The sequence below is a fragment of the Diabrotica undecimpunctata genome, chromosome 8 (genome assembly GCF_040954645.1).
Source record: "Diabrotica undecimpunctata isolate CICGRU chromosome 8, icDiaUnde3, whole genome shotgun sequence".
Lineage (NCBI taxonomy): Eukaryota > Metazoa > Arthropoda > Insecta > Coleoptera > Chrysomelidae > Diabrotica > Diabrotica undecimpunctata.
In genome coordinates this window covers 44964626-44980519 of record NC_092810.1, presented here as the reverse complement: position 1 = coordinate 44980519, position 15894 = coordinate 44964626, and the positions used below count along the sequence as shown (strand labels likewise).

General features: G+C 32.7%; 2 protein-coding genes across 3 annotated transcripts in view; both read left to right on the top strand.

The window, feature by feature from the left end:
• Nucleotides 1-15894, top strand: part of LOC140448794 (uncharacterized) — an 853042-nt gene that overhangs the window by 156402 nt on the left and 680746 nt on the right. The window lies entirely within an intron of this gene.
• Nucleotides 1-15894, top strand: part of Cyp4aa1 (Probable cytochrome P450 4aa1) — an 81969-nt gene that overhangs the window by 17176 nt on the left and 48899 nt on the right. The window lies entirely within an intron of this gene.

The window sequence follows — 15894 nt, the reverse complement described above, 5'->3', positions numbered from 1 at the left end:
ATACAATAAAATCTGTAATTAATTTATTAATAAAAATTAATGAACAAAGGATTCATCGTCATTCTATTTTCTTTATCTGTGTGTAGCATATAATCTGATTAAAATCTGTTGCTTTTCTTCGGTCTAGCTTTGTCTATTTATATTTATATTTTTCTTTTCATCCTGGCTAATATCAATTTGATAATATAGATTTTTATATGTTTTTGGTACTGCTACTTTTTCTTCATCTTGTCGACTTTGTAGTTTTAAAGATTTCTGTCTGACCTATTTTCTTACCACCCATAAAAGTTTCTTTGACTATCATAAGATCTCTTTTTTTTGCCATTATTTTTTCTGAGTTCCTGAGTTTCTTGTTGAAAGTTCTTTAAACTATTTTCATCGCATAATCTCTGACAGTACTTACCATATTTTTCCAAATTTTATTAAAGCTCCCTTTCATCGTTAAGGGTAATAGTTAGACCTCCCAGCGTTATTACATTTTATCCAACAATTTCGAAATTATAGTTCTTGTTTGGGTTCTGTATCTTAAGAATTGTCCTAAATGATTTGTAGTTTATGATCATCATCTATTTGGTTTCTTCCTCAATTATTTCTTAGCTATACTGCCTTTTCTCATTAATCTATTAAAAATCAGGTTTTCTTCTACTAAAGCCAAGATCATTTCCATATGCCATTGATGCTATTTATATACTACACATTTATCGTTTGCAAAAATTTGCTAAGAATCGCCATATCTAGTATGACTGCTACTGTCATCGTGTGCCTTAGTCTGTGGACCAATAAGCACGTCGATCCGCATCGTCCTGCTTTTTATCTTCTATATAATTGACGATTGACCAATTGAAATGAAACCGATATAAAAAAAAATGTCTAAAAAGGGTGCATTTTCAAGCCAAGGAATCTAGTCTTGCTCTGGCTCCCACATAGGCTCTCCTATACCCTGGGAGCCAATTCACGGGGCTGTGCCCCAAACTATGTTTTATTGTAAGAAATTACCTAACCCACCAAATTGGGACAGAAACGCAGAGGAAACTTCAATTGGGCTGGTCGAAGCCCTCTGCAGAGCATCTAGCGAACAGATATGAGTTAATTCTTGCCAAGACCCCAACCTCCCAATGGTGACACTACTTTTAACAATACGATTCTTAACACCCTTTAGAGGTGCAAAGCCTAGTTCTTCGTATATCGCTTTATATTATTCGTTTATGACTTCACTCTCTGATTATTCCTAGAACGCCTAACCATAGAAATTGTAAAAAGTTTTTTTTTTATTTTCCCAAGACCGACTTGGAACATTTTTTTAGGGTTTTATAATTAAAAAATTATAATTTTGTTTGTAGCGCAGGTATAAAAAAATTAATTAAACTACAGCGAAACTATTCTGATTGTTATTTATTTTAAAGCTTCAACTTTTTTGAGGATCTCTTAAACTTTCACCTTCGCGGTTTGATTCCAGTATAGACTACATATAATTCTAATGTCTCTGCAGTCTATGTTTTTGTTTAACAAAATTTCTTTCTTCAGCTGACTACACGGCATTCTGTTAAATGTCTTCTTGAAATCAACGAAACAAGCATATAATTTCTAACTCCTTTTAGTCATCACTGCGAATTAACACTCACTGCAAACAGTACATCTCGAGTCTTCAGATCTTTCCTAAATCCCATTTGTTCATTACTTATGCCTTCGTCTATTTTTCTATGTATTCTGTTGTGAATTCGATGGAAGTTCCATCAGATCCAGGAGATTTTCCACTTTTAGCTTATTTCGATGCATATTTCATTTCTTTTCTTACTCAGGCCCAATGTCATATTTGTTCTTTTGGTGCTTGTTTTCTCTTTTTCTTAAAAAATCTGGTCTATATATATATTCCGCCCATTACATAGCAATAAAATACCACCCACGCGCTGCATAAGACAATCCCGGAAAAGATGAACAGGTGAGCCGGAATAGGTCATAAGTCCTAATTCGTTAACAAGACGACGATGAACTTTTAAAACCTATTCATTTTAAGATCTTTTTTTCTTCATCAATTTTTTTGAAAAAATAAAACTGTGCTATTATATATTTCTATTTTTATCATTATTTTTGAAACACTTTGTTTTGCTTATTTATCCGTTTTATATGTCGTAATGATCAAAATTTTATTATCTGTTCATATTTATAGCTATAGGTTTGAATTCCCTAGCAAGATTAAATTCCCTTTATGTCACCATGTTTTACTTTGTCAAATAATTTTTCAAAATCAACGTAACAAACATGCACATCCAAATTGAGCATCGACATTTCCATGCATCTATGAGCTATCATGTTAAAAGTAAATGACGCCTTTCTGGTTCCAAATCCAAACTGATTATCATCTATTCCTTCTTCCAGTTTTTTATTTATACGACCATGTTTTATAACGCTAAAGGTGGAGAATAATCATTGTTTTGGTATATGGCCTGTTTTTTATATCATGTTAAACAAGTCTTCTGTAATGTTAAAGGATTCATCATTTATGCATTTTAAGCTTTCTAGTGGGATTTGGTCTGGACCTATTGCTTTGCCATGTTTTCTGTTGTTTAATGCCATTTTAATTTTTCCTTTTAATATCTTTAAAACCGCACCATTTTCCACTTTTACTTCCATCTCTTCTGTTTTATTGTCTTTAAACAACTCATAGAATGATGTATTCTGTCCATCTCTTTAACTTTTCGCTAGTATTCAACATTAGTTTTCCATTTGTATATTTCAGTATTCACGGTTTTCTTTTTCCGTTGTAATGAGTGAATTCTTCAATTTTTTTATTTATTTTTGGAAACAATTCTTCCCATTATATGTTAAAAAGTAATTTATATACCAGCAATAATTTATATTTTGTGATTAATTATGATCAATTGTCAGCATGTTTTGTGTACCAGTTTCCCATATACAGAAAACCATTTTTATAAATATCTCACAAAACGTTTATTCATAATTGATAGCATTAGAAAGGAATATTTAATATTTAAAGGCTAAAATGCACTATTCGCAATTATTAATGTCATATAACTAGGTCTATGTATTAATAAGTTTTGGTATATTTAATAAAACATATTAACTAAAGTGAAAGAGTGGGTTTAGTCATATATGAATGGGTGCACTTCGGTCTTGAACTAGTATTTTCGTATTTTCAATTAATTTTGTCTATACTAATTATAAATATAAAATAAAGTGAGATTAAAGTGTTAATCGAATGATATTACGCAGAATTTTCCTATTTTAATGACTTAAAGTGATTTTAACTTTGGTGTTAAATATTCAGTATAATAAACTAAAAAACTGATGCTAATTATTACCAAAGAAATGGCTTTTAAACTTAAAAAGTATAAAAACGACAAATGTGATTAACATGCTATACATAATGACTCAATTCCTATCACCCAAAATACTATGTAGCTACAAACGCTAACCTAAGACTGAGTCGTGAAAATTAGATTTCTCTTTCTTATCGTACTAGAGCCCAAGTCGGTCCCTAGCCTTCTCCAGCATTTGCCTCCAAGCATCCCTTTCCTTGGTTGATCTGCTCCAGTTGTTATCTAACCTCAATATTCTAAGCAGTGGTTTTTACTTCGTTTATCCACCTCTTACTGATCTTCCTGCTGGGCGTCACCGACGTCCATAGTTCCACTAAGCGTTCTATTAGGTGTTCTGTTATTATCCATTCTCACAAGGTCACCTGCCAGCGCAGTCTTTGTAATTTTGCATAAGTTTCTATAGAGTATTCTTTGTAATATTGGTATATCTAGTAGTTAAGCCTTGTTTTCCACATATCATTGTCGCAAATGGATCGTTCCCAATATTTTTCTTTTAAAAGTATTAATAAGGTTTATTGCTTTTTCTGTCAGAAAATTAAATTTTATGAACATTAATTGCTACAAGTTTAATTCTATCGAGTACCTAAAAAATATTATTTAGTATTCGGTTTTGAGCAAACGAACAAGTACAACTAATACAACAACAACGGCAACAGCAGGAAAACAAGAAGTGCAACAGTAAGAACTGACGTAAGATGGAGAAAATAATGAACTAGACCTCTAACACTAGAGGAGGTTTTAATGGCAATTTAAATACAAAAATTGGTAAAGCTACAGAAATAGATAAAATACTGGCAGAACTATAGAAGCGAGTCAAAAATTTTTTTACAAAACAGATGTACAAGCTACTATTAAGAGATGAAATATAGAGAAAAGAAAAAATCCCCAAACAATCGAACAAAAGCATAATGTATCCTATCCATAAAAAGCGAGACAAATTATTATGTCAGAATATCTATCTACTTTGTCGTCCAAGCCTTAACGGTCAAACAAGTACTAGCCAAAGAATGGGAATATGACATAGACGCTTACAATACGTTTGTAGACTTTTAGCAATCCTACGATTTAACATAATAGAACAAAACTGCTAAATAAAATCCAAGAACTCACCACACCAGCAAAATTAACGTTAAAAAAGTAACTTAAGGACTAAAACAAAGTGACGGAATAGCTCCAACGCTTTTCAATTTTGTCCTTGAATATGTAATTGGACGGTTAACGGTGAGCAGAAGTAACATACTTACAAACAAATCCACCCAATTGGCAGTATACGCAAATTATATCAACATAAAGAGCAGAACAAAAGATGCGGCGGAAGAAACATCCGGAAGTGCAGAAGTTTTAGGGTTAGTAATAAACGCAAATCAGCCAAAATTATTCGTAAAAACTAGATTTATTAGACAAGTGCAACAATAACACTCCATAAATGATATAGAACACGTGAACAGGTTCACGTAATTAGGAATAGACCAGGCCGCAAGTAATGAAGAAGAACCTGAAATAAATAGAAGCTGCTAACCAATAAAGCCTATTTCGGCATGGAAACATTTTCGCCACATATTAAAATCTCAAGATTTAGACCAGTAAACAAAACTCCGATAAAACACAAGGAAAAAAACCTGTTGGTACACCAAAAAGATATGGGAGGACGAAGTAGATGCGGGTAACAAAAACTTTCTAAACGCACGTTCATGAAAAATAACAGTAGTAAATAGAGATCTTTGGAAAAGCTTACTGAAGAAGGTCACCGCCCGACTTGGGTTGTAGTGTCATTGGAGGGATGGATTCGGTTTTGATCTCTTTCGGGACAAGCAAAGTTAGTCTTACTAATAGAGTCCCATATTTTTAGACGACAGGATTGTACTGAATTTGTATTTGAATGTACGTTGCGAGCTTCTTCCTAATAAATTTATAGGTATTTACCAATTTTTTATTGAAAATTTTGTTTTTTGATATAACAGAGGAAGTAATTTTTTTAGGTGAAGTCTGTTGTGTCTGTGTGAAGTTTTTTATTTCACAAGTATTTACATTATTCACTGCGTTTTTGAGGAGCCCAGTGGTCTCTTTGGATGAATCTCTAACCGTTAATATTCGAATATTATCTGAAACAAATATGCTTCTTATTTTTTTTCACACGTATCCTCTTTTCGAATTAGCGGAAGCTGTTAACTTGATCTGCCTATTCTTTTTGTACTACTACTACTACTATCGGTTTACAGCATTCTCCGACGCCTTCCGACTCCTAACCGCCATTCTTCTTTATTTAACCATAGGCCTAGAGGGATTTCTCTTTCCTCTAGTTCTTTTTCAATTCCCTCTCTCAAGATTCTTCTCGGCCTTCCTCTTTTTCTTCTTCCTTGTGGTGTCTACGTCAAAATCTGTTTCGGAATCCTGTCATCTGGCATTCTCTGTACATGCCATGTACAGAGAATTCTTTTTGTACATTTCCATAACGAGTAAGCAGTGGCTTGGTCACGTGTCATATTGTTTAGGTACCTATTGCTTTACCGGTATATTTTTAATTTATGTGCCTATTTCTCTTTTAGGTATCGAGTAAGATTCCTAAACACATTCTTATTTTTGATGCATATCTACTAAATCATATCTTTCTACGTTTTATTTTTCTTTCAGGTAAATTGCGAATTTTTTGTCGTAGTACTGACCATGATTTTTTTTATAGTTTAATTGGTATTATTTTATGAAGCTTATTTGTTGATAATTAAGTTTTCTATTTCTCCGACAAGTTGTTCATTGGTTCTGATTGATAGTGATAGTGATAGGTTAACTGTACCACTTCGTTATGTTATTTTACCGAGCAGGGTTTTTTTTTGTCTTAATGGAATATATAATTAATAAATTTATAATATTATTATAAATTTTAATCAGAATGAAAACCATCAGGTTTTTTTATTTTCATCAAATCTGTTGCAACTTTTTGAGAAATAAAAACTATTGTGTATTTTCAAGTCCATTCAACATATATAGTAGATCTTTTATTCTATATAAATAATATTAAATTTTGTCCTATTTGCTTGTGAAAGTAAAAGCGTCATATTTATTCTCAATTAAAAACACACACATATTGTAATCAATTGCTTGAGTTTGTCTTCCTGTACAAATTTGATATCCGTCATTTTCCAAATTAATGTGTAATTAAAATTTTTTTTCTAGTAAGTAGGTAACAGTATTTTTCGCAAATTACTATGCAAATTTGCAAGAAACAGGTGTAATAGGTTAAGAAGATATTACGGTGTCAAGCAACAGGTACACCTTTTCCGCTTTCATAATACGATAATGATCTACAGAAAAATACATGATTGTAAATAGTATTTTTATGAATTTGTCACTGGATTCGTATAAAAATATATACGATTAGACCACAAATTATGATACTAATATTAATATATATACATATATATATATATACATATATATATATATATATATATATATATATATATATATATATATATATACATATAGTATAAACTTGGGTAAAATCTAATAACATGTCTCGCAAAATAGGAAAACAAAATATTTATATACGTACTTGTGACTATTGGTCGTCTTCAGTACGATGCAGCCAAGTTAGAAAAGGAGCATGTTAACTTTGGAAAGGATTACTACAGTAGCAATGCGAACAAATTGTGAAATTAGAGTTAGAAGGGCCTAATGGTTTCCAGTTCAACAACTAACAATAACCACGGAGGAAGCCACAGCTACCTGCGGAAGGAAATACCAAACGTTAAAACGTTTAATATATATATATATATATATATATATATATATATATATATATATATATATATATATATATATGTTTTTATATGTTTTTATGTTGCCACTTAAGGCTTATTCATTTGACTTTAATACTACAAAATGACAAGCTTAAAATTATACATGTTCAAAGGCGAAGATTCTGGTTGCGTCTGTTTCGTCACTGCACTGGTAACCATTCATCTTCGTTCTCAACTGGGAAGATTAAAATAAATAAAAAATTTGGCGTTGTCAGGTCTCATTTAAAATGGAAATGTCCAATACATGCCCAAGACATAGCCGTCTCCCTCGAAAGCTAATATGCCTTTAATAATAAGGCAATGTACATAATTGAAGGTACATTTGAGAGGAGGAAGTCCATCCTTCTTGAATAATACAAGCGTACCCGAATTTAACACTTGGAGCTCCGATTGCTTCCATTTGTTTGGGGATTGTAGTCGTGAAATGTATTCGAAGGACCATCTATTACAAAATAATTAAAGTCTTCCTTGGATCAGCTGATATTTGTTGAGACGGTGTTCGCCGAGAGGAAGCAAATTCTGGTCTGGTATAGAAAAAAGTGATTCTCTTATTAAAAGATAGGGGAGAAATTAATCGGAAACTTAAAATAGACTATATTTTAGTAAATAGGGTTGAAAAAATACTTTCACCGATGCTTCGGCGCAAATAATGCTTAACCGACTTTCCTCGATCCCAAATTCTGCCGAGAGATCCCAAAGTGCAGAGAATTAGGCGGAATAAACCGTTAATCAATGCTTTCCTGACAGCTTAGTTTGAATCTCGTTCAAATTGATTTTAAAAAATTGTTGTAATTCATTTTTTGCACCTTTAAAATTAGTATCTGAACCGTGATCTGAAAATATTTTTTCTATAAATACCACGTCGCGCTATAAAGCGACGAAGTAGGGCTATAAAACATTATGTGGTAAGGTCACTGGCCAGTTCTAGGTGTACAGCTTTTGTACCAAAGAAAACAAATAGGCAAATATAAAATGTTAACACCTTATAATTGCGAGTTCTCTATCACGTAACTTAAATGGGTCTGCATAATCAGTGCCACATATCGAAAAGGGACGAGAAGGTCTCGTTCGATCAATATGTAAATCTGGCATCAGGTATTTAACAGTTTTAGTGTTAAAACGAAAACATCGAATATAATTATGAACGATTTGTTTTACTAAATTTCGACCATTTTTAGGCCAGAACTATTTACAAATTACTGATAATGTAACTTAAGGTTCAGCATAAAGAAGAGCAATATGTTTAGATTTGACATAGAGTTTAGTGAGATAATGGTTTTTAGAAAGAATAGCTGGATTTTTGTTAACATAGTTAAATTAGGATCTATCCAATCGTCCTCCAACTCTAGAGCTACCTGAAATATTTGTAAAAGGGTTTAAAGAAAACAAGTAATAAGAAGGATTCAATTTGTTGGCTTTAAATGATTTAATTTCTACTAGAAAGGATTCCTGTTGACAAATGTGGGTTAATTGTTTTAGAGAGTTTCTAAATTCTTTGCATGTCAAGGGACTAAAATCCTTGTTAGAAGAACTGGGACGAAAAAGACGAATACAATGCAATACATAAGCAAATACTCTTTTCGTTTCGAAGTCTGGAATAGTAATTGAAGGAAAAAGACAGTTAAGATTTGATTTCACGTACAGTGCGTCTGTGTATCCAGTGCTCTTCAGAGACGGATATTCACAGCCGCTCTAAGCGTGAAAATAAATCCCTTCTGTCTTAGGAAGCAACTCTAACATGGCTTCGTATAGACGCAAATAGCGGCATCTGATATTAAAATGCGTAAACTAATTTTTGAAACCAAATTCAGATTTATGCTTTAATCTGTACCTTGTAAGAATTGTAAGGCAAAACAGACGTTGATAAAGATGTTTTTAAATACATGGGGAATGCAATGTTTAGATTCCCCATGTCTCTAATAACATCTTTATCAACGTCTGTTTTGCCTTGCAATTCTTGGAAGGCACAGATTAAAGCATAAATCTGAATTTGGTTTCGAAAATTAGTTTACGGATTTTATAAAAAATTGAGTTTAGCAATTTTTAGGAATTCTGTCCAGAAGAAAAGGTGCCCATTAAAACCTTGGGCTTTTTTTTTCTCTTTTTTTTTTCAAGAAACTCCGCATTTACGATAATAGTAATGTTAATTAATTCATCACTCAAAGATCATCGGTGGAAAACGACAGATGCCGATAAAAATCCCATCTAAAAATCCCATTCAACGTCTTGACGGCAGTTCCCAAAAGCTGCAACTGGATATAACTAGGCATAAATAAGTGGATTTTTCCGGAGATGTATTAAAAATTGAAACCAACTTCATTATACAATAAGTCCATAACAGTATGCTTTAAAACGATAACTACAAGCTATACTGGATACTGACTATGTTCATCATACTGGTAATTTCTCGGTTTTGGCCGATAGGGTTGATATACTATGCAGTAACAGCAATTGCTAAACTCGTTAGAAATTATGCTGGAAAATTGAACTGCGTAGGAATATTCAGCAAATAACAAGATATTTTTGGGAAGTGCAAGCTACAAGGTTATGTAGGTGAGCTAAAGAAATAATGATGAGCACTTCGGTGCATTCACAACATAATCCAAGTAACAATACCGCTTAACAATGCCTTTAAAGGCTAAAACAGAAACTCTTTTGTTTATTCAGGCCTCCTAAAGAGACACTGTAACAAGTTGAAATGCGACATTATACTTTTTGGGTATTTAAAGAAGGTGTAGAAAATTCAAGTCAATTCTTCACTATTCGGCTAACTTTATTGCAGATTAAGAACCATTACACAACTTCACTTTACTGGTGAACGAAGGTATTTTTTTTATTTAAAATTAACGTGTCTCGACAGCTTATGGTCATTGACACGGTTACAGTTTACAACATTATACATATTTTATATAGGTAGAAGCATTTGATATGAAATATTTTTTTGTGGAAAAGTTAAAACAATAAAGCTTATCACTATGTACTGTTTATATTAGCTGAATTAAACTTGTTTCTTTTAAAAATTTAAGAACACTGTCAAAACGGTTTGGAACACTAAGAATGTCTTTTGGATTTCCTTTTAGGCTATGCTTGTTTCTGGAAGAATCATACTGGCAGCAGTCCACTATCACGTGTTTGATGGAAAGGAGGCTATTACAGTAGTGGCATACTGGAGGGTTTTCTAAAGCCATAAGGTATCCATTTATGAGACGTGTATGCCCTATTCGTAGTCGGTAAATAACTGATTTTTCTTTCCTGTTCATAGAGGAGATATTGACGCGAGATAAGTTGGGTGTAACGTCATGCAGCTTAGTTCTGTTTTACTCCACAGGTCCGCCCATGATCTGAGGATTTTTTGTTTTATCAATATTTTAAGATCCGTATGGATTTGGACCTCTTTTAAGGCTATGTCGGAAGAACATGCTGCTTTAGCGGCTTGGTCTGCTTTTTCGTTGCCCAATATACCAACATGAGATGGAGTCTAGATCATTATGACTTTTATGTTAGCAAAATATAGTTGGTTACAGATAGTGTGGATTTTCTGTATCTTATGGAATAAATCGACGAAAGAGAATCAGTACAAATGGCGATTTTTATGCTTTCATTTGAAGTAGGATGGATTGATGAAGTCTTTAATGTTTGGAGTAATCCATATAATTCTGCGGTATAGATACTACAACTTTTAGGCAATCGCACAGAGCTTATTGTCGTCGTCAGTGTGGACACAGCGGAGCCACAACAGTCTTCATTCTTGGACGCATCGGTGTATAAAATTTTATCAAATTGTGTTAAGTTGAGTATGTTTTGGAAGGATTTTCTAAGGATTGAGTTTGAGGTTTCTGTTTTGTCGAATCTGCATAAATCAATATTGAATATTGGAAGATTGTGCATCCATGGAGCTGTCTTGGGGGTACAAATAGAAGTAGTATTGGAAAGGTAGATGGAATCTAATAAAGGAGACAATATTTGTGGTAATGTGAGAGACTGATTAGATGCGTTTGCTGGGGGAGGTTCTATGAGTTCTATGGGATTCTATGGGATAAGTAGAAGCTGCCACCTTCTTAGATGGATTGGTGGCTCTAAAGATTCAACGCAAACAACGTATACAACGCAGATGTATTTTGAATCGTGTTTAGAGACCTAAGTAGAGAGGTAAGTAGTATCTGGCATCTAGTAGGGAGCTATAAAGAATACTGCCATAATCTAGCTTAGAGCGAATTAACACTATATATTTTAAGAAGAGATTTTTTGTCAGCTCCCCAAGAGAAGCTAGCAAGAGTAATTTGATTCTTTGGGTACGGTTTTTTTTAAGTTTCTGAATATGCTGTCTCCAGAGAAGCTTTTTATCAAAGGTGATACCAAGAAGTGTCAAATAATTAACTGTTTGTAAACGAAGTCCGTTTAGAGTTATAGAAGAAGGTTTATGCTTTTTGGTAAAGTGAATTACTTTGGATTTAGGAGCTGAAAACACAAATCCAACACGCGTAGACCAGGTGTCTATTTTTTTTATTGCATTTTATAGCAAAGTGCTGGTGGTAGCTGTGACTCTGCTTTGGCGGTATAATATAATATCATCAGCATATATCGAGTACCTGACTGGTGGTTCTATATATGAGGAAAAGTCATTCATGCTAAGAAAAAATAAGGTAGTGCTTAAAACTGAGCCCTGAGGCAAACCGTTGTCCAAAGCATGTGGTTTTGATATTTTTCCAATACTCTAAAATATCGCCTTGTTAAAATTTTTTTTTAAAATAAATAAATGTTACCAGTTAAATTATATTCCGTTAATTTTCTTGGAATTACAGGTCTTTGTACAGCACTTTGGATATCTAAAGTTGCTGCTATGACTTCCCTTCTATTCGAAAATGCGTTAACAATGTCAGTATGTAGTGTGACCAGGTTATCCATTGTACACGAAGATATTTAAAACGGTGCGTTTTTGGCCTTCAATTGTTAATAATTTAAAAAGTCTGTGGTACCCACTACAGGAATCATAGAGATTTTGATTATCGAGGTTCATAAAACTCAAAATACTTGTCACACACGTGAACGGGTGAAAATACCCAACAAGGTACTTTTTTACCTTATTTCTCTGGACTATTACTACAATTTCTCTGTCGTAAATCAAACTTATGTATTTAAATGAATTTTTAACTTTATATTTATTATGTATTTACTCAATTTCAATTATGTTGGCACACATTAGCAGGTGATCCTCAGAACTAAAGGGCTTATTCACTCACGATCTCTAAATCCTCACACTTAATTCATTCATACTGTTATCGTTTCCTCGTGATCCTTTTTTTTTGTTTGGTGACTTCCTTTTTGCACCCCGTGTCTACTAGCACATACCATTGTTTTCTCTAATCATTTAATTGTAAATAATTTAGAAATAAACATAATAAGTTTACATATACCAAGAACCGTTAATGTTTTTTAATTAAAAATATATTATGACTCTTATTGCTTAATACAACATTATTACAAACCTTTTAAAACTCTTTTAACGGCAATATTTTATTTTTAGTAAGTTATTATATGTTAGAATAAACATCTTGATGGTGATAATCTACCTATTTATACGTAAATAAGTTTTTTTAAGTAATTTAATCGCAATTTCTACTATTGTTTACAATAAAAATGTTACTCTTAAGGTTAAATAAGAAAACAACATCATTTAGTGTAATAAACATAATGTGGCATTTAATTATGACAATTTCTGTAAGCAAGGTCAGGTACACCCTGATGAAAGTAATTTCTAAACAATGGTTGATGATGATCATCGAAAAGACAGAAAAAATTACCATTATTATAAGCACTATAACTGTATTTTTAAGGCTTTATTTTTCTTGGCAAACGCGTACAATTGAGAAGAATGTGGTTTGGTTCGTTATCCAAAACTATGTAACAGATTGTTATGTAAATTTGGATGGAGTTTTTCTTTCAACCATTTAACCAATATCTCCCTATTTATATTATCGTGACAATTGGCCGATTTTGTTTTGACGAAAACACAAGATACGCTCCATGAATAAAACCATAAAACCAGCTCGCTATTTTCGATGTCAATACACAAACTCTTTTCAATCACAAGTACTACTATGACAAACTTTGTAGGGTACCATTAATTTGCAATCGGTTTGGGAGTATCGCTAAAGTAAAATATCAGTTTCTCTGAATGGTCAAAAACCCAAGTACAGGGCATGAGGGATTCAATATCTACGCTTATGTTTATCGTATTGTCAACACCATATCTATCCATAGTGATTTGTCAAATCAGAGTACATAAATAACAAATAATTAAACAGACGTAGCTTCAACAGTATGTCCGCTATCAACTGTCAAATTCTCTCTCAAGAAGTCTCTATCAGAAGACCCTGTATTTTAAAATCAACAAAATATATTAAAAATTAAGCAATGGAAAATTTTATTTGGAAACTGTAACCAGGAAACACCTTTATCTGTTGACGCAGTTTGCGCAATGATTAATAATTTAAAAAAACTGTAAAAACCGACAATAACATTAGCCTCTCCTCCTGACCTTCTCCTTAACCTTACAAGAGCTTCGTCCGCTTTAGTTTTGAATTCTGCTTATAGTTACACATAGAGATACGCTGGGCTACAAGTTTTTAAAAATTATTAACTGTGAATAAAACAATATGGCTGGCCTGTGTGTCAGACGTTTATTGAAAGTTTCCACGTTGTAAAAATCGTGAACGCAAATTAGGCAGTACGTACAAAAATAGATTTTTTTGTGATTTACTGACAAAGTTTTTATATTTACCTTGATTCAATAAGGATCTGCAGATTACACGGTCAATAAACGAGATTCAGACGTGAATGTCATGATTGACATAATATATTAAAAATTGTGTATCTGGCTGCAAGTATAGTGTGGTTGGTATTAATGAGTAAGAACCAAGTTCAAACCTAAGTTTGAAATTGAATTCTAAAACAGACTCCGATATTTTTATAAAAACCCATTGCGAATAATTATTTAATTTCTGTTTATTATCTCGTTGATCGAGTAAATTTCTTTATAAAGTCTTTCATTCTTGTGAGAGTCTTATTTTGATAATTTGGATTTTTTAATGTTGTTACATTCTTCATAAGTTCTTGTCTTATTATGTGATAAATTCCATACAAATTTTGCCTTTTAAGTATACTTCTATGCAAATGGTATGATTATACCATAGATTCTTATAATGTTGGATTTATTGTTGTTCTTTAGTGACTTTTAAATTTTTGGTTTCTCTTTCTGTTATACTAATTTGCTTTATCAGTTTTTAAGTCTTCTAAAGCTCTCGGTCTTCTAACGCTCTGGGTATTGTAAAGCTTTGGAGAGATTAGAAAAAGCCCGAAGGTATAAATCTTGAAGAAGAAAAAACTCAAATATGTACCTTCATGTTGTAAACCATATGCATCATCCAATGGATGATTCGCGCAGATAGATACCAAGTAAGGCTAAGGTCGGATGAGTTGGTAAGTGCTAGCGTACTTTGTTGTTCTCAGATTGAAAAAATCGGCACAGAAGAAACTGTTCAACGGCATACCGATCAAGCAGACACTAGGAAACGATTAGATTTTATTTTTTTAACATCATATCCGAGCTACCAATCTATTAACGATCGCGTTATCAAAATATCATTTTACTTCCAGGTCCTAAAAACTACATATTAGTCACGTAGGTATACATGCTAACTTCAAGCCATTCAGATGGCGAACTGGAAACGAAACATGAGCAACTAGAAAGGGTTATGTCCGCATTTGGTCCGCTTTCTTCCATTTCACCGACGATACCCTCTCTACAACTTGTTTTTGTCTACGTATTCTACGTCTTTCCTTTAATAATCGATCTTCTCCCATTCTCTAAACGTGACCATACCATTTCAATTGTTTGTATCTTATGTGGTCAATTATCGTGCTTTCAACGTTCATAAATCTGCAGATATCCCTATTGGTAACTCTTTGATAACTATTCCTCGACGTGATCTTCCAACTGACCTTCCGAAGTACATTTTTGTGGCTAGATGTGTTTTTTCTGTTTTGCTTTGTAGTGGTCAAACTTCGACACTGTATGTGACAATACTTTCTATAATGATCTGGTATATCGCTCTTGTGTTTTCTTTAAAAATAATTTTGTCACACAGAACCCCGTTCATTACTTTATCTAGGGTCCTATCATCTGCCCATTTCATGTCGAAATATTTGTACGTCTGGATATATTGTATACGTTCTCCATCATTAAGTTTCAGATCTGGGTTAATAGCACTTGATCATCCGCAAAACATAGTGTAATATGGTATGTTCTTTTCTATTAATGAAATTCCCATATTGTTATACTTTCTCTTCCAGATTTTAAGGCATGTTCCAACTATATTGTAAATAGAGTCGACATTAATGTTTTAGAATTTTGTTTACCTTTAAGGGATTTGACAAACAATTTGTCGTTTTCACTTGTATATTGGTATTTCTGTATAACTTTTTCACATAGGAGTTCCAATAGTTTTGTTTGGGTAACACTGCCATAGGCTTTCTAGATTAACATCTAAAATGTGTATTTCTTGATTAAATACCCTTTTCTTTTCCGCTGTTTCTGTCATGATCTATAGTATATCTTCCTTCTTTAGAACCTGCTTGTTTTTATGCTTCCATGTCCCTATCTTTTACTTCAATTTTATTTTTATAAAGTTTATCATATATTCTACTGACTCCTCTTTGCATCCCTTTTTATGAATGGTTGATAGATGTGACAATTTCAA